The sequence below is a fragment of the Lagopus muta genome, chromosome 1, assembly GCF_023343835.1.
Source record: "Lagopus muta isolate bLagMut1 chromosome 1, bLagMut1 primary, whole genome shotgun sequence".
In the NCBI taxonomy this organism is placed as follows: Eukaryota; Metazoa; Chordata; class Aves; order Galliformes; family Phasianidae; genus Lagopus; species Lagopus muta.
Genome location: NC_064433.1, coordinates 182,054,112 through 182,080,953, shown reverse-complemented (window position 1 = coordinate 182,080,953; position 26,842 = coordinate 182,054,112). Strand labels below are relative to the sequence as shown.

Genomic DNA, 26,842 nt, shown 5'->3' with positions numbered 1-26,842 from the left:
AGAGTCCCCCCCCCCTCAAAAAAACAAAAACAAAACAAACAAATAAAACAAACAAAAAATACTAGTATTTTGGGAACAGCTGACATCAGGTAATGAACAACTCTTTCCATTTCCTATTCCACCATCCTTAAGCTTCAGCAGTTGATTACTCTTGGAGACAGAAAAGTGAGGTGAATGTTTGGGTGTAAGAAAAGTACGTTTCTTTAGTTTCTTCTGTCATGTTAGATTTTGCATTCTTCCTCCATTTGTAGATCTATTTATATATATTCTAAAATTAAAGCAATCATTACTCATATGAAAAGTGTTGATGTAGCCTTATGGGCAGAGCAATTTTTTGCCCTTACAATCCATTTTTATTTTGGTAGCATTCTGAAGTGCTTTGAATATTGCTGCCCAGCCTGTATGGCTGCCTTTTCAAGAACTGTATTGCATTGCTCAGCGGTACTTGAAGTGGCAGTCTGTGAGGTTTATACAAGAACAATTCAAAGACATTTAGCCCTTAGACTTTCTTTAGTCTTATGAATACAGCATCATCATATTCATGGAACCATATTTGCCACAAGAGATCAAGTCAGCAAGGGATCAGAACGTCCCCCTTTTAGCACACCCTTTGGTAAATCCTTGCTTGGTTGAACACATTCCCACATCTTACAGACTACTAACTACTTTCAGATTATCTACTATAACTATTTAATATGTATTCAATTTTTTTTTCCTAATGATTGAAGAAGAAAGATGTGTGCTCTCTGCCTGGGTTTTACACTTGAGATCTGCTTTCTGTATCACTGCATGTAATACACTGGAGGAATTGAAAAATAGTAATTTACAATTTAAAAAAAAATTATGTGGACTTACTAGATAAAATATAAATATGAACAATATGGTAGATCTTATTTGTTTTGTTGATTTTTTTGTTACTGATTTTGTTTTACACTTCCTCCTCTTCCTATGCTCCATGTCCAGTAATAAACTTTTCTATGTGACATGTTAATTCAGATAGCATAATATGATACGCAGTGCAAAAAGTCTATGAGAAAACATTTGGTTAAGGAACAGCTATGCAGCACTGGCAACCTGAGGAAGGAATTTTGGATAATTTTGTCTAATGTATGTTTATTGAACATACTAAAAGAGTAAATAATTAACAGTTTTACATTTGTCCTTCTGTGTTTATGATGTGAAAGTAGTTTCATAAAAGTATCACAGGGTTTTGAACTCATTACTCCCACATCTGTAGTCATATAACAGTTTTTGAAAAAAAAAAAAAAAAAAGTTCAAATTCTAAACCAATAAAATAGAACTCAACCAATATAATAAAAGCAATTACCAAGAGCAATACTGTGAAATTTCATAGCCATGAGGTAATTTTTAGTTTGCTTTTTTTTTTTTTTTTTTTTTTTTTTTAATGCAAGATATACAGACTTGGTCTTGCCACAGTATTTTACTTGACTACTACCGGCGAAACAAGAATATCCATTTTGATGCTAACATGGAGATATCATCTATAATCTCTCCTCTAATATATGAATACATTTAAATGAAGAGAAACTCATGAATTAACTGTTGTGTAGAAGCCAGAATGCTTTTGTGTTAAGTAGGTACAGACTAAATTTCTATTCATTGTCACTTACCTGCATAGTCTCATTTCATGTAAAAGGAGCAACATTTGTCTGTAGACTATTGTTTGTCAGGTCTCTACTCAAAACACAATGCCTTTTCTTTTGGTTCTATCAGAGGTCTCAAGGACAGTTCTTAGTTGATGAAGGTTTTTAGTTTACTATGGTAGTAACACTGTAGATGTGTTAGGTTTTAATAATCACATTTTCTGCTACACTGAGAAAAATAATTTCACAACAAAATGTGTCTTTTTTGATCAGTGCTATAATCTCACTTTCTTTTATTCCAGAAATATTTCACAGAATCACAGAATCACAGAATTGTATTTGTATTTTTCTTAAAGAAAGATGATGTTTTGTTCTTTTTTTCCCCCTCTGTTATTGTAGAAATTTAATATCTGAGATAAGTTTTAAAGAAAAACAAGTGCTACTGAAAGGTGTCAATACATTTACATCTGTAGCTCTGGTCAAATGCTTCTTATTCTCCAATAGAATGAAAGTGCATTTTCTACTTTTAGTTAGAACTGTATTTTCATATATGTCAAAGATCTAATGAATCCTGTAAAATACAGCTTTTTCAAGGTATCCATGGTCTAACAGATAGGAATTACTTACCTTTAGCGTTGCTTCACATATAATATTAAATGATTCTCTTGTTTGGAGAATGCCTGACAGATTATTTGAAGATTTTATTCTTATGTGCAGTATAAAACCTTTGTGTTCCATGAACCAAACCTTCTTTCAGTATATACTTCAACCCTGACAATACCGTAATTACAGAGAAAAAAATCTTAAATAAATTGATCTGTGATTCTTAGTTGCTTTTGCTTTTGTTTTTTCTCTCAAGTAATTAGTTTAAAAACTACATTATTGTGTTTGTAAAAGAACACTTATTTGATCTACTTAGGCTAAATAGCAGAAATTTTCAGTGTTTTTATTTGCTTGCTTTCTATTTATATAAATATTATATCTATTATAATATTATCTTCATGAAACAGTTTACTGTTCATCCTCATCAGACGATGATCAAAAGATTACTTTCATGTAATCTTTCATGTAATCTTTTAGAGCATTATACATATATATTAGAATATGCAACCTATTAGTTTATGCAACCCATTGCAGCCACCAGCTGGGCAAGAGCTGCAGCAGATAATTCAACTTTTCTTGCATCAAATTCAAAATCCATATCGTAGACTGTGAGTTGTAAAGTAAAAAATTAAAAACATTTCAAATCACCAGGTCATTTTCACCTGCCTACATAGTCATATTCTACTGAATGTAGTAGGGAGCAATGGTTTGTTCTTCTGTTGCTATGCTATCTTTGTATTTTGGGTAATATTAAATTATAGTTAGCTACAGTTAGTAAATAACTAAAGCAGAATATGAGTTACATAGCATAGGATGTTTTTTACTGATAGGAATTATCTTCCTGGAGAAATGTTAACTAGATCAGACTCTTACATTGACATCATAAAAACAAATATATACGTATTTCCTCACATTATTTCTTATAGCTCTGTTCTCCTAAATTAGAGATTCAAATAAATCCTGAAACTTATATGAGGAGAATATATTCTTTGTTTCCTGAAGTTGGAATTTATAGTTAGGGAAAAATTTTTTGTCTGAAGCAATATTCTTCAACAATAAGGCAGGAGAATTACTTTTAAGTAATTAAATAACCAACTAAGAGGTATGTGGGCAGTTCTTTTGTGATAAGTACTTGATTACAGAAGCTGTCAAGTTTAATCTCATGTTTGCAGTTATAACAGTAATTTCCATTCCAACGAAGCAAGGATACAAAGGAAAAAAAACATGCATATAGGATGCATTTTATATTGTACTTCTTTTAGACATTTTTAGGTTGCTTCTTCTTTCAAGCAACTGAAAACGTTAATCTTGATTTTCTTTTACATGCCTAGTACCAATATTTTTGAGGATGATTGTTCTGTGTTAGTACTCAAATGTTTTGATAGGGTTGACCATGAGTTAATTGAATATGAAAGGAAATCATTTCAAATTTCAGTAACATAGTTGAGATAAAAGCCAAGGGAAGCTCTATAAACAGCTTAATTAAAGATTTCTCAAATGTCTGTAATCTAGGGAATTATATTACTTTCATATCCCAGTTGAATTCATCTGTTCATTCATCAGCAAAATGCACACTGGATTTCTTCCTTTTAAGAGGAAATTTGTAAAAGCACTTCCTAGAAAACCTAAATATACTTAAGGGCAAAAGTCACACAGTGATCTGCGTACACTATTATATTCATAGATTTAGCACTGTCAACTTTTATTTCATCTTGAAAAAATAAAGCTGTAATCTGTAGGAGATAAATGTGAAAAAGTAACATTTCTTTTATCTTCAGAGATGAAAGCAATAACAATGTAGAACTGACTCTTCTAAGGTATTTTAATTATTTGCTGCTCTTGCCATTTACTCTAGCTTTTAGGCTTTATGCATCGCACTTATCACAAGCACAAAGCTATATTCTGGAAGCAATTTAAAATAGTTGGAGCAAGGCTATTCAGTAGAAATGTTGTTCTCCATCCCCTTGCCATGTGGAGAAAACGCATTTTCATTTGTGCTTCCACTTGGTAAATCTACTTGTTAGCCATTTTAATTCATGGAAAACTGCAGTACAGTAGTACCAGTTTAGTTTATGCACGTTTCTTAACAAAGGTTTTGCAGATGCAGTAGGCTATAAGCCATATGATGAGTCAGTCACAGAATTTTACAAATGGATTCCAAGATGTGGTTCTAAAATTGAACAGATACCTTATTTAATTGGACAAATACCCTATTTAAAGTGAGCACACTTTTTCTTTTTTTCCAAACAAACAGATAAAGGAGAAAATCTGATGACCGTATACGGAAAGTCAGGACATTTCTGATTCCAAATTCTACAAACTAGATTTCTAGAAAATAGATGAAGAATTAAAGAAATACCCTCTAGGCTTTTAGACAATATCACTAACCCCTTAATAAACTGATAATTTGGGAATTTACATTGAAACTCAGAGATTATCTCAAGGACAAAGTAAAGGAAAAAAAAAGCATTCTTTTGTTTGCAGCTCATTTAGTGTGCTATTAGAGAAGGCTAATGATTAAGGTGTCGCATCAATTTAAATTCAGTATTCTAAAAGCAATATTAAGCATTCAGTGATGTATTTATATATTTGCCTCCCTTTATACCTCACAGAGTCAAACTACATTATAGTTTAATCTGAATGCCTGCCCACAGGGATACCATATGCAGCTGTCCCATATGACAGTTTCCAATGGGAAAATAATCAAGATGTTGAAAAGCAGTAGTATTTTTTCTTCTGCATGTAAATTTGAAGGATTCAAATTCTTCTGTAGTACTGTATTTCTGTTGTGCTGCACAGCTGCTTTTCTGCTATCAGAGTCACTGTAAATATCTTCTGAAAAATACAAATAAAATGCTGATGTATAACAGAATGCATCTTTCACTTGAAAACCTGGTATATGATCCCTTGCAAGAAAAAAAGAAAATAAACGAGTGAAGACTGTAATTATATTTCATTTCAGCTTTTCATCAGGGAGTACAAAATGCTTCAGAATGTTTCTGAAGTCCTTATAGAGCAGAATGCATGTGAGAACTCAGCCAGTGACACAGACCTTCTCTAAACATATTTCTGGGTATAATAAATAAGCAAATAAGCAAATAAATAAATAAAATAAAAGCAAGGTTGTATTTAGGAACTTGTAAGTTCCAGACTTGGTAATTGGTTTATTTTGATTATTGAGGCATTCTGAAATCAAGTAACACTAGTAACTGTTCTGTGAAAGAACAAAGCCCAGCACTGACTTTATACAAATGCTCAGCACCTACATTCCCTAACTGATCCAGAGTCTTTCATATCTACATCTTTCAGAGATTGAATTCACTGAGACTTTTGTAGGTTGTCTATACAAATCCACAGTGCAGAAAGATCTCTAGTTAACTGACATGTAGTATGGTCTCTTTTTGTAGCATCATGAGACCACAGTCTCAAATTGAGACCCATCCTTGCACTTTCATACTATGATTTTTGCAGGAACTGCATCCCATGTTTTCTTCTCGGGTGTTTTTTATTTGTTTGTTTGTGTGCGTGTGTGTTTTCCATACTAGTTTCCAAACTAGTTATTCACATTATTCTTTTGCTAAATATTCATGCAAACCATAATCATGGTCTGCCTCCAATTTAGTGCATGTTCTATATCTGTTACAATGGCATGTTTGAAAAATTACTTGTCCATGTGCGTATTATGCAGGATGTCTATAGACAATGGTCAGCCATTTGGTATATTACCATCTTGCTCATTATTCTGACCTGAAATGTTTGTCAGTCACATCCTTCAGTTTTCTGTGATTCCAGTTGATTGCATGACTAAATACTTAAATTTTATATTTTCAAAATTGTAAAGCACTGCCTCTGCCTAAAGCTGAGATAATCTTGAATGCCATAAAATGCATGATTCATACAATTCATTTTATTACTTGAAATGTGTTTGATATGAGTCTAGCTGAAATTTTAAATTGAGTCATTTCTCAAGGAACAATATGACCTGCAACATAAAAACAGTAAAACAGTAAGAAGAAATGTAATTTTTTTCATATAATTAGTTTGTTGTGGTTTAACCTGGCACAATTATTTGCTCACTCCTCCGCCTTCCCAGTGGAATGGGGAAGAGAATTGGAAAGAAAAAAAAATGTAGAACTGATGGGTTGAGATAAAAACATTTACTAAGATAGAGAAAAGGGTAGTAGTTATGACTATATGTACACACGAAAGTATATAACAAGTGATGCACAAGCAATTGCTCACCACCTGCTGACTGACGCCCAGTTAGTCCCTCTGTAAGCAAAAGAGAGCCAGATTAATTCCCCTTCACGACTCCTTCCACTTAATGTCATATGGTAGGGAATATCCCTTTGGACAACTGAAGTCAGTTGTCCTGGTTCTGTTCTCTCCCAGCTCCATGGGGCCTTCATTCTGAAGAAATCAATTTTGTCCCAGCTGAAAATAAAACATAGGTTTTTTTATTAAAAAAAAAAAATCATTTTAAATGTATTAAATGATTATGAAGTAAACAATATTAAGAAAAAAATAGAAAATTGATTTGGAGTATAGAAACAAAATATTTTGTTTAACTTAAAAATCTTTTTTTTTCAAATGAATTGAGAATGTTAGTTTTTCTGTTTGTTGATATTTTTATATAACAGTGAAAGGACGTTATGCACTGTTGAGTCTGACCGTTGGCAGAGAACATTCTTAGTATTTGTTTCTGACAATTGTTGGCAATGACTATTTGTATTAGTAATATGAAATAAATATTTCTTTTCATGGAATTCATAGAATCCTCAGAGTTGGAAGGGACCTCTGGAGGAAGGCGCCTAGTTCAACTCCCTGCAATGAACAGGGACACCACAGCTAGATCAGGTTGCCCAGGGCCTGATTCAGCTTTGTGTCGAAAGTCTCCAGGAAGAGGGCATCCACTACATTTCTGGGCAGCCTGTTCCATTGCCTCACCACACTCACTGTAAAAGACTTTTTCCTTACACCCAACTTAAATCTCCCCTCTATAAGCTTGAAACCGTTTTTCCTTGTTCTATCGCCACAGATTCTGTTAAAGTGTCTGCCCCCTTCTTTCCTGTAGATCTCCTTCATATATTGAAAGGCTGCTATCAAGTTCTCCCCAGAGTCTTCTTCTCTTGACTCTGAACAGCCCCAGCTCTCTCAGCCTGTCCTCATAAGAGAGATGTTCCATCCCTTGGATCATTTTGCGGCCCTCCTCTGGATGCACTCCAACAGCTCCTTGTCTCTTCTGTATTGAGAACTCCATATCTGGACACTGTACTCCAGGTGAGGTCTCACCAGCACAGAGCAGAGAGGTAGGATCACCTCCCTCGACCTGCCAGCCATGTTGCTTTTGATGCAGCCCAGAATACATTTGGCTTTTTAGGCTACAAGGGCACATTCCTGGCTCATATCCAGCTTCCCATTCACCAGGTCTTTTTCAGCACAGCTTATCATGTAACTCTTTATCATTTAACTCTCAGCATCAACGTAATAACTATTTTGCACTCTCTGTGGAGATTTCCATATATCAATTAATACTGATAATAATTAAACATGGTCATTACAAAGTATGCAAGGCCAATTGTATTGGAGAACTGAACATACGTTGCTGACAAGAAAAAAGAATGAAAAAATAAATGAGAAAATTTTGTCTATTTTCAGACATCAATCTTCAGAAGCCCTGGCTCAGAATCTGTTCTTCTGCTTCTACTAATTCATCCAGGAAACATACTATTCAAAAATTTTATAATATTTAGAAATATGACAGAAAAGATGACTGAAAAGCTTTTTCCATGTTGACAGTTGACACTAACAGTGCAGCAACACATCTGGTGATTCTTCCTTTTTTAGTGACAAAATCTGTGCAAAGCTGTAGGCAAAAGTAACATTTAGAGGTGCTTAATTTTTTTTAATGTATCCTTTTCAAATTCTTTTCAGTTTCTCATGCTTTTCTAAATTCATATGATCTTCATCTCTCAGTAGTTTTAATAATTTTATTGCTGAAGGATTAGCAAAGGGAAGAAATGCAAGGCAAGTAGCATGAATTACAAAATCTGTCTCTAATGACTGCTTTCAGTTATGAAAATAAAATTGTTAATGCTCTAATGAGAATGCAATCTTGATTTTACTAAGCAGAAAATGCTACAGAATTACAATTTTATTTTAATACCTCATTTATTTTTGCTTTTCTTTAGCTGCTCATGTAGAAATATATGTCTTATAAAATACTTTTCAAACTATGAGCATGTCATGCTGTCAGTAGTATCAGTTACCATTTTGTCAAAGTGCTTGTTATAGGTTGTGGAGGAGGAATCTAGGTTAGACCTGCTTCTGGTTAAGAATTAGGGCAGAGAAAACAGAAAAGCAGTAGGGCTAAATTGCCTATAAGACTCTTGATTGTGAGGAAAGAAAATAAAGATCAAATGGTATTGATTAATGGAGAAAGTCTTAGGTTTTCCAGGAAACAAGTAGAAAAGTTAGAAACCCACATAAGGAATAATAAATTACAGGGAAATATTGTGGTGTAAATCTGCTGGACAGCTCAGCACCTCACAGCCACTTGTTCATATTCCGTAGGTGGGATGTGGGAGAAAATCAGAAAGGAAAATCAGAAAATGCCTTAACTCATAAGTTGAGATAATGACAGTTTGCTAGGTAAGGCAGAAGCTGTGTGTGCAAGCAAAGAAAAATTATACATGAATTCATTACTTCCCATCAACAGACAGATATTCAGCCACTCACAGGAAAGAAGAGCACATCACACTTAGCAGTTTTCTGAGAAAACAAATACCATCACTCTGACCATTCACCCCCTTGCTCTTTCTTTCCAGTTTTATTGCTGAACATGATGCTATATTCTATAAAATACCCATCAGCCAGTTTTGGTCATCTGTCCTACTTCTGTCTGCTCTCAGCTCCTTGTGCACACCCAGCTCCTTGCTGGCAGCGCAAGTGTGAGAAGCTGAAATGTTGTTGGCTCTTTACAGGACTGCTCAGCAACAACTAAAACTTTGGTATGTTATCAGCATTCTTTTCACCCTAAGTCCAAACACAGCTGCTAGGAAGAAAATTAATTCTATTAACGCTATCCCAAACAAAATCCTGACAGGAAGAAAAAAAAAAAAAAAAAAAAAAAAGCTGAAATATAAGTCTTATGAGGAACAGCTGAGGAAACTGGGATCATTTAGATGGGAGGAGGAACAGAGGAGACCTTACCTCTCTTTTCAAGCTCCTGAAAGAAGGTTGTAATGAGGGGGGGGGGGGGGGTTGGCATTTACTCTCAAGTAACAGAGATAGAAAAAGAGGGAATGGTGTCAAGTTGTACCAGAAGAGGTTCAGTTTGGGAGAAGAAAAAATTTCTAAAGAAAGAGTGGTGGGGCATTGGAACAATCTGCCCTGGGAGGTGGGGAGTCACTGCCCCTAGAGGTATTCAAGAAACGAGTAGATATGGCACTGAGACATGATTTAGTGGGCATAGTGTTGATGGGTTGAGGACTGGACTAGATGATCTTAGAAGTCTTTTCTAATCTTAATCATTATAGGATTCTATATTTTTATGCAAGAGATTGTTTTGACCAAATGCAGAGAAAGGTTTTGGTATTCTTAACAGAAAGGATGAGAAGACTGTTCAAACATGGTGATGTGAATCAGTACTTAATATAGTTGATGAAATCTTGTCTCTCGCATACCTTTAAATATAATTTAATTACGGTATGATACCATTATGCCCTAATGACATTAATCGACACAATATGTATTTTAAGTTTATTATGATAGTTCATGAATATGTAAATGGACAGTAAAGAAAAAGTAAAGGAAAAGTAGTTTTTGTATTTGTTTCTGTTTTATTTATTTATTTATATACCACAGGGGAATCTTTGTATGAATTTTATTGGAAGTAGCTTGGATTTTTTTAGTCCTGGATTGTTTAGTGAAGATGCTTAGGTCAGAATATCTTTTATTTTAAAACTTTTCCTTATAGCAGCTTCAGAAATTACATTGTAACTCTTTAGAGGAATTAATTCAAAAATCCTAAACGCAAACAGAGAAATAAATTACACAGAATCACAGAATTGTAAGGGTTGGAAAGGACCTCCAGAGATCATCGAGACCAACCCCCCTGCAAAAGCAGATTCCCTAAACCAGATTGCACAGGTAGGCTTCCAGGCGAGACTTGAATATCTCCAGAGAAGGAGACTCCACAACTCTCCTGGGCAGCCTGTTCCAGTGCTCCATCACCCACACCGTAAAGAAGTTCTTGTGCACATTCATGCTGAACTTCCTATGCTGCAGCTTACGTCTGTTTCCCCTTGTCCTGTCTCCACGTACCACTGAAAAGGGACTGGCTTCACCACTATGGCCCCCACACCTCAGATATTTATAAACCTGGATCAGATCCCCTCTCTGTCATCTTTTCTCAAGACTAAACAGACCCAGTTCACTCAGCCTTTCTTCATAAGGGAGATGCTCCAGGCCCCTCACCATCTTCGTGGCCCTCCGCTGGACTCTTTCCAAGAGATCCCTGTCTTTTTTGTACTGGGGAGCCCAGAACTGGACGCAGTACTCCAGATGAAGCCTCACCAGTGCAGAGTAGAGGGGGAGGATCACCTCCCTCGACCTTCTGGCCATGCTCTTTTTAGTGCACCCCAGGATGCCACTTGGCCTTTTTGGCCACGAAGGCACACTGCTGGCTCATGGCCAACCTGTCATCCACCAGGACACCCTGGTCCCTCTCTGCAGAGCTCCTCTCCAGCAGCTTATCCCCCAGCCTGTATTGGTGCAAGCAATTATTCCTCCCTAGGTAAGACTCTACACTTGCTTTTGTTAAACCTCATCCGGTTTCTTACTGCCCAGCTCTCCAGCCTATCCAGATCTTGCTGAATGGCAGCACAGCCTTCAGGTGTGTCAGCCAATCCTTCCAACTTCGTGTCATCAGCAAACTTGCTGAGGGTGGCCACTATCCCCTCATGGAGGTCATTGATGAAGATGTTGAACAAGACCAGACCCAGCACAGACCCCTGGGGGACACCAGTGATTACAGGTCTCCAGCCAGACTCTGCACCACTAATGACGACCCTCTGCGCTCTGCCAGTTAGCCAGTTCTCAAGCCACCTCACTGTCCTTTCGTCTATCCCACACTTCCTCAGCTTTATTATAAGGATGTCATGGGAGACAGTATCAATGCCTTTCTAAAATCAAGGTAGACTACATCTACCGCTCTCTCCCCATCCACCCAGCATATGACAACATCATAGAAGGCCACCAGGTTGGTCGAGCACGACCTCCCCTTGGTGAACCCATGCTGACTACTCCTGATAACCACCTTTTCTCCCAGTTGTCTGGAGACAGCATCAAGCAAAGCTGTTCCACCACCTTTCCAGGGACAGAGGTGAGGCTGACAGGCCTATAATTACCTGGGTAAATTATTGGAAGTGAAATTACTTACAGTCTTATCATATTTTATGACAAGAGGAACAATTGACAAGACTGAACACAATGAATCATTAAGTGAATCAAACAAGTTTAAGTTGTTCCTGAAAAGTTTGATTATACTGATCACAAAATCTGACGATAATGTGATCAATTAGTCACAGTCATTTTTTAATTTAAACTGCGTATGTTCTTGTTTTCACTAGGTTTTAGAGTTAATTTGTACGTTTCACTGATTTAATTGAATTGATTTTTTAAATGGTCAGTTTGAACTATGTTATACTGTCTCACAGATGCTCTGAAATGGGCATATCTTGTGTTATGATGTATTAATTTCTATTAACATGTTAATATACTTATATATATATGTGTATATTTAAAGCCAAGAAATGTGTATTTGCATATACAAATTTGCTTCAACTGAACAATGTACTGAGAGTTTTTTTGGGGAATAAGTTAAATGTCTCAATTTACATGTTACATTGCTTAGCAGGGATTTTTGTAATTCACCTGTATTTCCAGTAACTAAAAATGAAAAACTGTGGGCTTTAAGCAAATATGTGTTGGGCCAGCTATCTATTATTAATATTTAAAACTAATAGCAGCAGTACTGATAGACTTCGTGGAAAGATCTTTACCTTGTAATTAAGGTGGAAAATAGCAATGCTGTTTTTAATCCTCATAATAACTCAGATTTACAGCTGTCATGGAATATTCTCAGAGTGTGATAAACATGTCCAGTGTCTTTATATAGACTATCTGTTGTAATAAGGTTTCCTCCTGAAGGAGGGAGATGAATAATATATCTTTAACTCATTCTCACTCATTCATTTTTCAAAATCAAAGCAAGTAGAGGAATTTACTTAAACCAAAGATTACAACTGCACAGTTGAGCCCCTTAGTACATAATGTTCAAAGTCAAGTAACTGTGATATAAGCCCCTTCTTTCATACCAACACATTCATTCTTTTCTTTTTTGCTTCCTATATTTTGTTGTTGTTTTTTTTAATACCAAAGCCTTCCTGAATTGCCTATTGTTTACTTTGTAATTCCGTATGGCAAAGCACTGACATACAACTAAGTCTTCAAATATATAATTTTAATTCTAAGCTTGTCTTAATCATTCCAATATTTTGTACTTCACATACATTTAAGATGAGGTTTTATGTAAAAAAAAGGAAAATGTGTGACTATATTGACACGAGTATAATTATATGAATAATGAAAATCTCTTTTTCTGCTTGATAGGAAAAGGCTTAAAAATGGCATAATTGTTGTTATAAATACTGTTGAAGATGGAAATTGATTTTCTCAGCTTGGAAGCAAGCACTTTTTCTGCCACTGTTCAAAGTTTCTGTCTTTAGTTAGCAGTAACCTAAGTGATATTGGCTAAAAGCAGTAACAGGAAATTGTGAGATTTTTCTGCCCCATCTTTGATCATTTGAATAAACATAGAGACAAAAATATCCCCAAGAAAGAGGTGAGACTCCTTTCTTTTTCATTTATTAATTTCTTCTTGGAAACTTCTGAGGGTGATGGGGGAAAAATAAAACTCTACTATTTACAGGAGAGAAAAGTATTTATCCAAAATTTATATTTTTATTATAGATGTCAAGAAGGAAAGAGATATTAAACAACCCAACAACTTTAATTGCATTAACTTTCTAATGTATTGTATGTAAATATGCAAGGGAAGAGATTGGCCAACAGTGGCCAGCAAACAAGGACAGCTGCATTAAGACAGGACAATTCAGTTTGTATAAGAATGGGAGACACAGCAGATTTATTTTTGGATTTGTAGCTAACCTGTAACATTTCTTCTGCTTGTGCTATGAGAACAGAAGAAGTCCTATGGGAGCAGAATGTCATGATCTGTCTTTAATTGCTCACCTTGTTCATTACTGATGACATACAATTCACATTGTAAAAGGATAGCTGAGAAAAATTGGAAAATTAACCTTTTTTTCCCTCTTTTATGTAGCAATCTAAACTTCAGAGATATGTAGAGGAAAAGCAAGTTCTCCTTTGGTCTTCAGATAACTTCTACTGTATATTGTCTTTGTCTAACTGAATTCAAATCACAGAGTGCCATCTTCTGTAATTCCCACCTCTCATTTGAAGTATTGGATGATTGTTCTTAAAATTGAGGTACCTTTGCTATGTTTAGTGAGTTCTCAAGCCATCAGCAGGAGGATGTAATTCCTTTTCTTGTCCTCAGTATAAATGAAAAATCATACTTAATTTTGTTGAAGGATTTGGATTGATGAGGAATGGTTGTCTTCTGCTTCTTTTGAGAGAGTGGTGAGGTGCTGGAACAGGCTGCCCAGAGAGGTTGTGAATGCCCTGTCCCTAGAAGTGTTCAGGCCCAGATTGGATGGGACCCTGGGCAGCCTGATCTAATTTTAATTGTGGAGGTTGGTGGCCCTGCATGTGGCAGGGGGGTTGGAGATTTGTGATCCTTGAGGCTCCTTCCAACCCTGGCCATTCTGTGATTCTGTGATTTTAGGAAAGACAAGAAACCAGACTCTATATCAGCTTTTGCCTTATTACATAAATTGTTGCTCAACCTCCTCCTCATCCTATATATTTATGAGCAAAGAGTATAAAGAAGAAAATAATTGTTTTTAATTGATTAATTATATCATTTAATTCCTTACATATCAGTAAACTATGTTTATGTTAAACTATGTTAATTTATTTTTAAAATATTTTTTATCTATTCCAACATAATGTGGAAAACAGAAAAGAAATTAAATTCTTGTGAATTTTTTTTTTCTTTCCAATTGTACAGTTATTTTGATGAAAGTAGGCATTATGCCAGAAAAACAGAAAATCATAGGGGCAGTGATGGGATGGATAGTTCACTCTCTGTCAAACAAGTGACTGGAAACTGTATCATGATAGATCCTATACTGGTTAATTAGTGGGATTTGCCAACACTTACCCAGCATGTACCAGAACACTGAGTAGCCCCAGGCTTGTACTTAACTGGCTGATTTTTGCCCGATGCAATAGCAGAATTTCAGCACACTATCAACAAAAAGTACATAGTTTCATCATTATGTTTCCTTACATTTTGCTGAATTGCTGTTCCAAATTTATATTTTATAGACAGCATGAGTTTGCCAATGTGAAGGACCCATTCAGCACAGGAAAAGCTATGCTAAAAATTTAAAGCTGTGTATAATTTATGTCCTTGCTTCTAAATTCTGTCTTTTTGTTTTCATGAAATGTAATAGAGGAAAGAAATAAAAAAGAAATTGTCGTCTGTCATTTAATAAACTTATAGCTGAATGGATCTCACAAGCATAATTCAAATGTCAAATTTTGTGAGACGTTCTGGTAGATGTGAAAAGAACTAAGTAAGATCAATGGAAGTGCTATCAATACAATCAACAAAATTGCATTCCTTCATGAATATTGGTTAAGGAGGAATGCCTCCCCAGCGGAAAAAAAACCAACCAACCAACCAACCAACCAAAAACCTTTAATAATTTATCTCAGAAATAAAACAGATGAATGAGCACAATGAGCAAAAATCAAGAGGTATTCTAATTCTCCTGACAGAAGTGATAATTTCCTGCTATAGTTTGGAAAATGTTGGTACTCTACAGGAGTAAGTTTATGCTTACAGTTGTAATCTTCATGACAGTAAACTCCATTTTAGGATGCTGACAGCAACAACAACAAAACTGTAAACACTGCAGCCACTTGAAGCAGAGTGCAGAACTGGTTAAAGAAAAGAGAAAAAAATAGGTCTTCGAAGGCTCTTCTGCAGGTCAGGCAGTATTGGTTTAAGATGAATTAATTTCAACTGAATTACCTAGGAATGTGCTGTGTGGCTTGGATAATTCCACAGAAATATTGTCATATTTGATCTTAATTAATATTTGTGTACTGGCAATCCCATAGCACAGTCCTCTTGTTAATTAATGCAGTACTTTAAGGATGAAGTGCTTCAATTTCATTCTGAGATGTCATATATTTCACAACTTTGTACACAACTGCTGTGTTATGACATTTTACGTGGACAAGAAACTGTCTTAGTTTTGTTCTTGTTTCATTTCTTTGTTTTTGGTTATGAATTTAATGATAGCATCCAAGGTTACCAGGCTACCAGTATCATGGCTAATTTTCAATTTGCATATGCACCAAAACAGCCTCTGCTCTTTCAGACTATGGCATTTCTAGTTACAAAGAATCTTTTAGGTTGGAAAAGATCTTCAAGTCCAGCCATCTGCTGTTCATAGCTAAATCATGATCTTAAGTGCCACATCCATATATCTCTGAAAATAACTGCAGGGATGGTGATGCCACTGCTTCCCTGGGCAGCCTATTCCAATGCCCAATTAATCTTTCCATGCAGAAATTCTTGCTGATATCCAATCTAAATCTCACCTACTGCAAATTGAGGTTGTTGTCTTGTGTGCTATTGTTTGTTACTTAAGAAAACAAATGAATACCCTCCTTCCTGCAACATCCTTTCAGGAAGTTGAAGAGAGCAATGAAGACCCTTCTACCTCCAGACTGAACAATCCCACTTCCCTCATCCACTTGTCATAAACCTTGTTTTTCCTGTATCTTCACCAGCTTTGCTGCTTTCCACATTTGAGCAACTCCATGTCCATCTTGAAATGAGGGACCTAAAACTGAGAACAGTACTCAAGGTATAATCTTATCAGAGCAAAGTACAGAGGGACAATCATTTCTTGTTCCTGCTAACCACACTATTTCTGATGCAGGCCTGGCTACCATTAGCCTTCTTGGCCACCTAAGCCCACTGCTGCTTCATGTTCAGTCAGTTGTCAAGCAGCACCCTCAGGCCCTTTTCTGCTGGGCAACTTTCCAGCCAGTGTTCCCCAAGCCTATATTGCTCTACAAGATTGTTGTGACCCAAGCAACTTGGCTCTTTGCTTTATTACTGTTTCGCCCAGCATCCAATAAAGGATGGACTAATCATTTTCTTAATTACCTATAAAAACATTTTTAATTGTCTTTTACCGCAGCAGCTCTATGATCCCTTGATCAGCTCTTTAGCCTTTGATCCTTCTAATTTTGTCCCTGCATAACCTCACAGCACCATAGTACTTTTAATGAGTTGCCTCATTCTACTTCCGAAGAACATAAGATTTCTATTTCCTAAGTTCCAGAAGCTTTTTTTGCCAGAATTCTGTTTGGGATCCTAAATCTGTTTGTGTGTAATGCAAAGTTTTAAATATTTTTAAATATACTATTCTCCAATACATTATTCAGAAATGATTTAAAGGAAAGAATGACAATTTATACAAAAATCTCTGCAAGAAGCAAATCTACAAACAAAAAAATTCTTGTAACAACCATTAGCATACTTTCTTCTGCAACAGGTATTATATTATGTTTAAGGAATTAAACAAATGATGAAATGTTAGTACTAAATATATACATAAGACCCTCCTCCTTTGCCTCATTCTCATTTCGCCAGATACATTGAGATCTCTCAACTTTAGGCAGCTACTAAGTTACACTATCTGATGATTGATCTTAACTCAGAAATAATAGGGTGCCTGTAGAACACATGGATTCAACATCTAGCAGATAATTTATTTGCATGTACAAAGCAACCTGCAGTTCTCTACTCGTGAGATACTGTGATTCTAAACATCTAGTGTAATTGTTCTTTAACAGTGAGGTAAAAAAATCCCCACAGAAAACAAAGAAGATTGTAGTAATATGAAGAGGAGTACTTAAAAAGGCAGCCAGGACGTTGTGGTATCCTGGGCTTCAAATTAAATGTCAAATTCAATTTCCCACTGGAAGAATGAAGTGTGTGACTGCCCTTAGAAGGGCAACCTGACAGCACAATTTCATAATTGGTGTCTACCCTAATAGTGAGTTAAAATACAGGAAGAGATGTTACTTGACTGCAATCATATCTTACTCTTTAAAAATAAACAATCCACCTCCAGCTAGACTTAAAACACATTTGGTTGAAATTTGAGCGTTTAGTAAAGTTCAATGGCTTTGTTTAAAGTCCTTGGGAAAATTATGGTAAATACAGTATGATAAAAGATAACCTCCCTGATGGGATCGTGCCACCAGTTATGTCTTTATGTCTCTGACATTTTGCTCATACTAAAATTAGATTTGCGAAGGAAAATGAAGAGGTACTTATTCTATTTAGAGTATTTTATTTTTTTCCTTTCTATTCAGATAAGCTTGTGTTTTAATGAGATTTCCAACCCACTTTAATAATGTACCATTATATCTTAGTGAACTATCTTCCATATAAATGATAATAATGAGGTATGTTTAAATATAAAAACACATCCTTAAACATTTAGTGCTGGTTAAACTTTCAGTGCTGATTGTAATTAGAAACTTAAGAAACATGTGCAATTAAATATCTCATTAAAAAACAACAACAACAACAACAAAACCCACAAACCACAGATACCGCTCTGCAGCGTCAGTCAATTTGTAGCATCATCAATATTCTTCAGTATGGTAGTGTGTAAAGTGGAAAATAGTTAAAAGAAAATTGTTTACATTTTTAAACAATCATCACTGTTTTAGGTCAACAGCAGAGTGTTTTCAAACATTAAAATCTGGATGCATTTTCAAATTTGATATCTTTATGTCTCTAACAACGAAATTAAAAAGTAATAATTTCTAGTATTAATTAAAAAAATCTTATCTATCCTGAGATCTTATGAATGTATATGTATTTCTAATAATTAAATGCATTTCTAATACATAAACAACTGTCTACTCTATCCATCTATATAATATGTTATTTTTTTTTCCTTACTCAGTAGTTTGAGATTTGAATAGATATATATTTCTAAAATACAATCAATGATATGATATGTTTCAAAATTATCTGGAATGACTGGTGTCTCTTCAGCTTCAGGAACTTTAATCTTAAATTGAAGAAGTAACCTTTTTGATTTGTTTGAATTTTTCAGTAATCTCATCTGAATAAATATGCAGTAACAACTTTGTGCTTATGCACATCATTGTACAATGGGGATGCACACTTGTTTCTATCCATATCTACCTCAGCTTGGAGAACACATTATTTATTCTTTCTTAGGTAATGACAACAAATGCCAAAAAAAAAACAAAACAAAACAAAACAAAACAAAGCACTCAGTGGAAAAGTTGCTTACGTGGATATTTTTAAACTTTTTTGAAAATTCATTTGATTATATGTTAAATAAAATAAATAAAGTAAAACAACTAAATTTTGACTTTATGTCAAAAATCATTCTTGTTATCCAAACATGAGGACTAAGTTAATGTAAAATTTGCTACAATGGCTAATGCAGACAGTGACCTGGACTTCACAAATAAGAAGTAGAGGGAAGTTTTCTATAGAATACTGTTTGTTTTTTTTTTTCTATTTTGAGGGTTGTCCAGAAAAGAGAGGTATACACACTGACAGATCAATTACATATAATCTTTCCATACAACACTGCTCTTTGTATTCCCCATCTTATCCATAGAAGAAATAGCCTGTTCTACTTTTTGGTATACTCTTTTTGTACCAGTGTCCTGGCAGGCTAGCAGCATCATGTAAGGTTCATGTGCAAAAATTAAGTGGTTACTGAAGGATCTCACTTTATCTTTTGTATATACTGGAAGCCTGGAGGCACTGATTATAAAGTGAGTGGGATTTCATGTCTTAGGTACAGAAAATTTGTTGGTCATTTTCAGGTGAATTATTGAACTATACAGTGAACGATAGACCCTGTTGTAGCTGAAATGATTTTTCTGGAAGTAAGTATAAAGATGAACTGGATTTACAGGTCCAGAGACTGTGGCTGTTACTTCAGGGAATGATATATGTGAAAAACTCTGCTCGTGGAGAGCTGAGTGGTGATGCTGTTTTGTGTTATTAAAATGCGTAATGTAATTAATCTGGCAGTTGAATTAAGCAGAAGGCTTATGCAGTGCTTTTTTATACTGGTTGATATAATACCAGATGCAAGTGTTGTCAAGGATATTTATTTAACTGCAGACAGCTTCTTTCTTGGTACTAGTTGGCTGCTGCAGAAGAGAGACCAAGACCTGCTACTCCTCTTACACTCTGGATATAGACCTACTGAGTATTGTCAGTGCTTGTTACTGAGCACAAAGCAATAGCAGGGTGATGCTGCTGCTATCACTGTCCTTAATCCCTCTGCTTGACAAAGAACTAACAATTTCCGGATGTGATGGAAATGGAATTTCTAAACAAATTTGTGTGTCTGAAAAGAGTAGAATATTTATTTTTCCTGAAGTTTTTGGATGTAAAGAAATCATGTATGCTACAAATTACGTACAATGAAATAAGTCATTTATGTTACCTCAGTTTTATAGCTGTTCATCCCTGAACTGCTCTGAGTTCATAAATGGAACTTAATAAAAGTGCTTGAATATATTTCCTGAATAATTAAAGCAAAATACTGAGGAATGTACATCGTAGAGGAAGAGATATATTATTGCAAGTACACAGGGAAAGCAGTCTAGTTTTCAAGTCTAGTGGAAACTTTCATACTGCATTGAACAAAAAAGCAAAGACTGACATAACTCAATTTTAACTGCCTGTAAGTTGACTGGAGGATTTAAAGTAGCCATATAAGCTTCTGCTGTAATCAGGTTTCCATTACAGTTAGCAAAAGAATATTGTTGTTGATCTTGCTTCAGAAAAGCTACGGAAAATAGTTTGAATGCATTTTCTTTCAGGTTGCATATTTCTCTTTGCTTACAAATGAGCTTATATAACTAATTTATGAACTGCCAAATTTTTCACAATTTTCATCTTTGCTCTTATGTGTCTGCTACATATGTATGATTAATACTGATGTAGCTAAAAACATATTGATGAATGTGTCATAAATGCTACAAGCAACCAGAGAACTTAAGAAGTGGTAGTAATGAACTAATGTAGTTAGAAATGGACTTCTATTCTGAATTCTGTTGAAGTCAATTTGTTCTCATTCCTATGGCAAAGCAGGAGCAGCAAGGCTCTCTAAATTGCTTCATCCACAGCAGCATGTGAACTGAAGTTTAGGAAATGTCAGTATCTTTGGTAAATGGGTAGAAAAATCCCAAGTAATTCATTTCATTGCTTTTCTTCTTAAAAACCCTTATCCAGTAGATTTATATTAACCTTATAACAAGTCCGTGGAAGCAACACAGTAGTGCACAGTTGTACCCATTCTCAGCAACCGATGCTTAAAATTTATGTGAACCTGGGTGGTATCCACATCTTTTCATGCTATATTCATGAGAATGAAGTTAAACAGCAGCACCTCACTGTTACTAGTTTAGAGAAGATGAAAACTGTTTCTGCCATCTTCGTTTTCTTTTGAAGATACTGATGACATTTTATATCTGATTTGCAATAAGAATCCCAAATTGTCAGCTCCTCTAACAATATTGGATGACCTCTGCCACAATTCAAAAAGCTTTCCCTGTCAAATAAGTATGTTGATCTCCATCATATTTATTAATTAAAATTAAGTAAATTAGTTATATATATATTTATGTGTGTCTAATATATATATATTAGTCACTGAAAATGCAGTGATTATGAAGAAATGGTAATACTTGCTTTTCTCACCAACTTCATATACATGTATTGGAATGGAAAAAATTCAGTGTTTCACATTTAAAAACTCATTTCAAAATATGTAAATGCAAATACATTCAATTAATAGAAGATAATCAATATTTATTATAATATTAATTTATTATTTTGTGGATACTGTGCAGGATTTTAAAAATAGATTGAGCTCATCTGAATAATTCAGTAATTCAGGACTAAGAGACATTTTGAGATTTTTATTGAGGATTTGCGAATGCTTTGTTTTGTTCTTCAGAACATTAATTCAGACATTCATTACTATAAAAATTGTGATTAACTCACATTTTAAAATTGGGCAATTTTCTTCTTTTGTACAGAATCGTATGCTTCTTGCTAGAATTTGACTGGTGTCTTTGAAAGCTGTAATAATATCATGAATTTAAAAAACCCTATAAAATATTAATTTATATATTGAAAGTCCTCACTTGCCAGGAAGAATTTAACAGGTTCCACTATAAAATAAACTTATAATATTGTTAGTAGTAAATTAAATGTTCATAAAACAGTTCAGAAATTGTCTTACGAAACTATGAAAAGTTGTGCTTTATTAAATTTTCTTTAAAATTGGTTGAAATATTATTAAACCTTGAAAATAACTAATCTTCCCTTGGGGTGGTAATCAATCCTGAAAGATTCCTTGCTGTTTACATTGGCTTAATATCATTTCACTTTCATTTGTCCTATAAGAAATTTCACTGATATTTCATTGTAAATGCGTCCATGATATGACTTTTATCAAATATTAACTTAATATAATTACATTACATTTAAACCATTTTGTAAATAGCATTGTCAAAAAGACTCTGGACTGAGCAAATTAGTTCTTTATTTAATGCAAGAAAGATCGTGAACTCAATAGAGGTTATTTATATTCTGTCTAACCAGTGTCTGTCATAATCATGGTCTAGTAGTTAACTTTATATGTAAATATACCATCAGGGAACACTCAAGAGTCAAACTCCTTGTAAAAATTTCAGGCAAAACTATCATCTCCACTGTTCATGATGAACTTTGTAACATCTTAGCCTCTGCTTTTCTGAAGCCTTCAGTTCCCCATGGAGTGAATGTTACCAGTCCTGACACACATGGGAGCAAGGAAGACTTACTGAGCTCTCACTGGAAATTCAATTCACATCTTTCAAGTTCTGATTGAAGTGCTGGTTGTGCAGGGAGGGACTGAGCCTTCAGTGTTGATTAGAAGATTTTATTTCAGTGATTTGAACAGTAGATCTTCAGTTAGACCTTGGACTTTTTCCAAGTGCAATGATCCCTTGGTAGAAAGCCTAGTCAGTGATACTTACCTCATTCCATTTATTAATTTCATAGCTTTTCCACACTGAAGAATCATATTAGCAGTCTAGTTGCATTTTAAGGCATCCTTTCCAGGATTTTTTTCTTTTTGTTAGAGACGTGTGGTTGGCAATAGTTTAATTTCTTACTATTTTAAGTTTCTGCTCTTATAATATCGTGTACAATATCAGAATTGCTTATCAATGGTTACTTCATCATTATCTGTGAATATGGTGGAGAGTTTTTGTTTTTTTTTAAAGGAAATGAAAGTTATATAATTTGAAGTGTCATTGACTTGAGATTTCCACTAATGTATAACTAGTACAGGAAAAATAAATGTTACATAGCAAACATTTGTTCAGTAAGTCATATTCTTTCCTCTGATCACTGTAAAGCAAAGACCTACTTTGAGAGGATTTGGATTTAAGTAATTATCCCTTTCCTGTTTGTTCAGATAAGCTGATAAATATGCAAATGATTGAAAAGGAAAACAAAGTAGTGAACATGGAAGAAAGCACTTTGATATCAGTATCAGAATATCTATGCTAAGAGCTTCACTTCTTAATTATTGTAATTAAAAAAGATTCATCATTGTTGCATATAAATTTATCCTAAATACCAGAAAACAAATATTAACTATAGTAGGTGCTGTTATTATTAAAAAGAATATGATTTTACGGAAAATAGTTTGGGCTTCTTTTGCATTAATGTTGACAGCATTCACGTTTCATGTATTCTTGTTATTTTTGAACAGCCACAAGACAATATCCACCATTTCACTACTACGTAAGACAATTCATTAAAATATGTTTTAATGAACAAAAAATGTTTTAATAAGTTGTTTACAATCAGCAAACATAATTTAAACAAATTCCAAAGCAGTTTGGCAAAAATTCTGGGCAAAACAAAGAACTATGGAAATTGAAAACCACATCTTATACATAACAAATTAAATCTGTTAGACAAATTATTTGTTGCACATTATATGAATCAGCTAGTTTAGATCACTGATTTTTACAAACTGCCAGCAGGGAAAATCTATATCTTCTGTTTCCAAAAAAGAAGCTCACTGAATCTGTATAATTTATGAAGAAACCAGAATAAGAAATTAATGGGAATAAAAGCTCAATAAAAAGCTTAGTCCATCCTTGCTTTTAAATATTAGACTGTAGATCTAACTCAAATCATGCTATGATGAAAAATAAACCTGTAGAACATAATGTGTTCAAGACAACTTCATTTTCTTTAATGAACTTAATTTCAATTGAAGTCAAGAAACTGTTCCAAACATGTTAGTTAGATTTTTTTGAGTTTCAAATGTATAGTTCAAGTGAAATGATTTAAAAATTATTTTCAGCTGCATCTCTTGCTTAGTAGTTCTTCCACTACAAAGTGAATTTTTTTTACTATTTTCTCAGGGTTAAAGAGTAAATGCTTGTTTTACAAGGATTCTCTTTCTAGGTTAGAGATAGTGAAGACTCAAAGAATAAAATCCAGAAAATTAAAAATATTTTTGAAACTGCTTGCATATTTGTCCTTATAGAATGATTGAGTCTGAAAACAGGCACTTTCTTAGAAAACTTACAAAATATTCATGAACTGCTTATGAAACAAAAATAAAGGAATTTTTCAATTACAAAAGACTCTCTAAATGTCATCCAGAAATCAGATAAAAGGCATTGATTATAAAGAATGCTGGAGTATATCCCTTCATTAATTGTAGATCAGAGATTAGAATACACGCAAGCGTTTCTTATATATAGTATTTTCATGCTCCTTCTATTATTTCATACAAAACACATTTGTGATTATCTCACATGTAGAGTGGTAGCTCCATATTAACTGTCAAAGTCTCTGTCAGACTCTATGGACTCTGCTCCTTAATTTGTAGATGTATGATAACTCTACCATATTGCACTCCTTGCACTCCTTTTGTCCATACAGCTGGTAAAATGTTATCAGTATCCTTGACAAAGCAAGTTATATGGGTGGGAAAAAAAGAAAAAAAAAGTTCAAGATTCTTTCATTATGATAATAATCAAGGTTTCTAGGTAGGTCAATTTTTATAGTGCTATAAAGTGATATATTTTTTCCCCAGCATATTTTGCTGACAATTCTTCTACTGAGATAAACCAGAACACAGCAAATATAATATACAGCAAATATCTTAACAGGATTGCCAGTGTCCGACATACATGACTTAATTCATAGCATCTCCTGTCACTGAACTCTGCTTCTACTTTTTAATATCTTGTGTACTGTGCATTGATAGGGCCAGGTGACAGTCAAGAGTTGTCACATAAAAGTTGTTACAGCTATTGTTCTGCGTTCCTTGTCTGGTGCAAGTTACCATAGTTCTGCTTTCATCAATGAATATTTTTTTTCCCATGGAAATTAAAATAATTGTAACTTGAGAATTCAATGAGAAATTTAGAGAAATTCATCTTTCATTATGATGCTGCCTTTGCTCAGCTTCAGTTATTCTCCATCCTATTTCTGTTCTACTGATAGCAACATTTTTTTTTTTTTTTTTTTTTTTTTTTTTTTAAGTCTGGATGGGTACAGCAATACCTTGTTCTAGCAACAACGTCATGGCTTAGTGATGAACACTTTGATGAACAAGTTAATTTGTGATTTCTGTGTTGCACCATTACAACAGCAGCAGAGGAGAAATCAGAAAAAGAGAAAGTTTGGTGGAGCTGAGGATGAGGGTGAGGGGGGAGGCTGTGTTCTACCTTTTTTAACAGACATGGCCATAAGGGAAAAAACTTAAATATTAATGAAAATACTTATTTCCCAAAGGCCTGGCCAGCAAAGAATGCTAAAAGAGATAATTCACTAAGCAGAGGAGCACAATGGCTGAAAAGCATATTATCACTGAAGTGAAAAACAAAGGCAGCTGATATTAATAATTAATTGAGAAGGTTTCCTGTGGAGGTTTAGATGAGATACAAGCACAGTGTGTAAAGTCACTTGAGGAACACACAGTTATGCTGCCTTTCAGAAAAACTCAGATTAATGTGTATACCTTATGTTAAGTTTTCCTGGTATGAGTTACCTGGAAGAATGTGAAAATCCTTATTAGGATTTGTTATGTGTTGAAAGCTGTACCTGTGTTGTGCTGTATAAATGAAAGGTGACAGGCTGCATGTTTAGATTGTTGCAGGAATTACTACCAGTACCTAAATAGTAGCTGTCAACTTGTGCTCACGCTGCATTGCTGTTTGTGTGTATGCATACATGCTTGTCCCTATAAACGAAAGAAGGACTGTCAAAGTATGTTACAGCTTGAGCTTCTCAGAGGGAAATTGAAATGTAATAATACAGCAGGAACTATCTCTTACACTACAAAATTGTCTTTTCTTTCTGACAAACATTTTCAACTTTTCCTCTGTTCACTTTCTGTGAATATTCTAACACATGGGCTCGGTCTCCCAAAACAGCTACTGTACCACATTACTAAGCTAGTCTGAAAGCATGATACTGTCCCCTAAGGAGGTTAACAGGAGCAGAGCTGAATTCTCCATTGTCACCTAGTGCATTGTTCTGCCCTAGAGGATTGTGAATCAAGGGAATCTCAAAGGCTTCCTAAAAAGATATGACTAATTAAGCACAGGAAATTACATTTGCAACTTGATGTTTTTCAGTCAAAGACCAGAAATACACTAATGTCTGAATATTCTGAAATTTCTCCTATTTTGATTGTTAAACTAGAAGATCTTAGAGGTGTTTTCCAACCTTAATGATTCTGTGATGCTATGGTTTTGAACTATTAATATATTAATATTACTGATAATATCAAAGCAATAATTAGGAGCATAGAGATCAAAGGTGTAATGTTCCAAGGTGTGTGCGCTAACCATGGCAAAAAAAATCTGAGGAATTGTGGAGGGAGATGAGTATGAATAATCTATTCTGTATGAATGATGTTAGTTTCAAATGTATTGCTAGATTCTTCGTACATTGAGTAAACCAGTAGACACTGGAACCTATTCCAAACCAATTTTCAATTAGTAAAAATGCATGAATTTTAGAGAAAATTATTCTTTTGTTTCGGGCTTTCTACAAGTATCAACATACTGCTTTCAGGCAGAGAATTCATGCTAAGCTTGGCATCTTGGAAATTCAAAACTTCAATACACAGACAGCTTTGGGATGATAGCCATGCATAATACTCAAAGCAATGCCACAGCAATTCCAGCTATTAATGCAGGTGACTACTGGAGCAAGAACCCTCTGAGTATCTGTCAGACTACTTGCCCTATTGTAGAAAGAGTTCTTTGGAACAAGACTTGTAATTACATTAGGA

General features: G+C 34.5%; 1 protein-coding gene across 8 annotated transcripts in view; it reads left to right on the top strand.

Moving 5' to 3' along the window:
- The window catches only part of CNTN5 (contactin 5), a 597,686-nt gene that overhangs the window by 238,310 nt on the left and 332,534 nt on the right, over positions 1 to 26,842 (top strand). The window contains exon 3 of one of the 8 annotated variants that reach the window (XM_048937218.1): positions 7,282 to 7,487. The exons of 6 other annotated variants lie outside the window; for them this stretch is intronic. The gene's annotated coding sequence lies outside the window, so the exon portion shown is untranslated. Of the gene's footprint in view, positions 1 to 7,281; positions 7,517 to 26,842 lie in introns of all 8 variants that reach the window. One more of the 8 variants, XM_048937226.1, reaches the window with a different exon arrangement.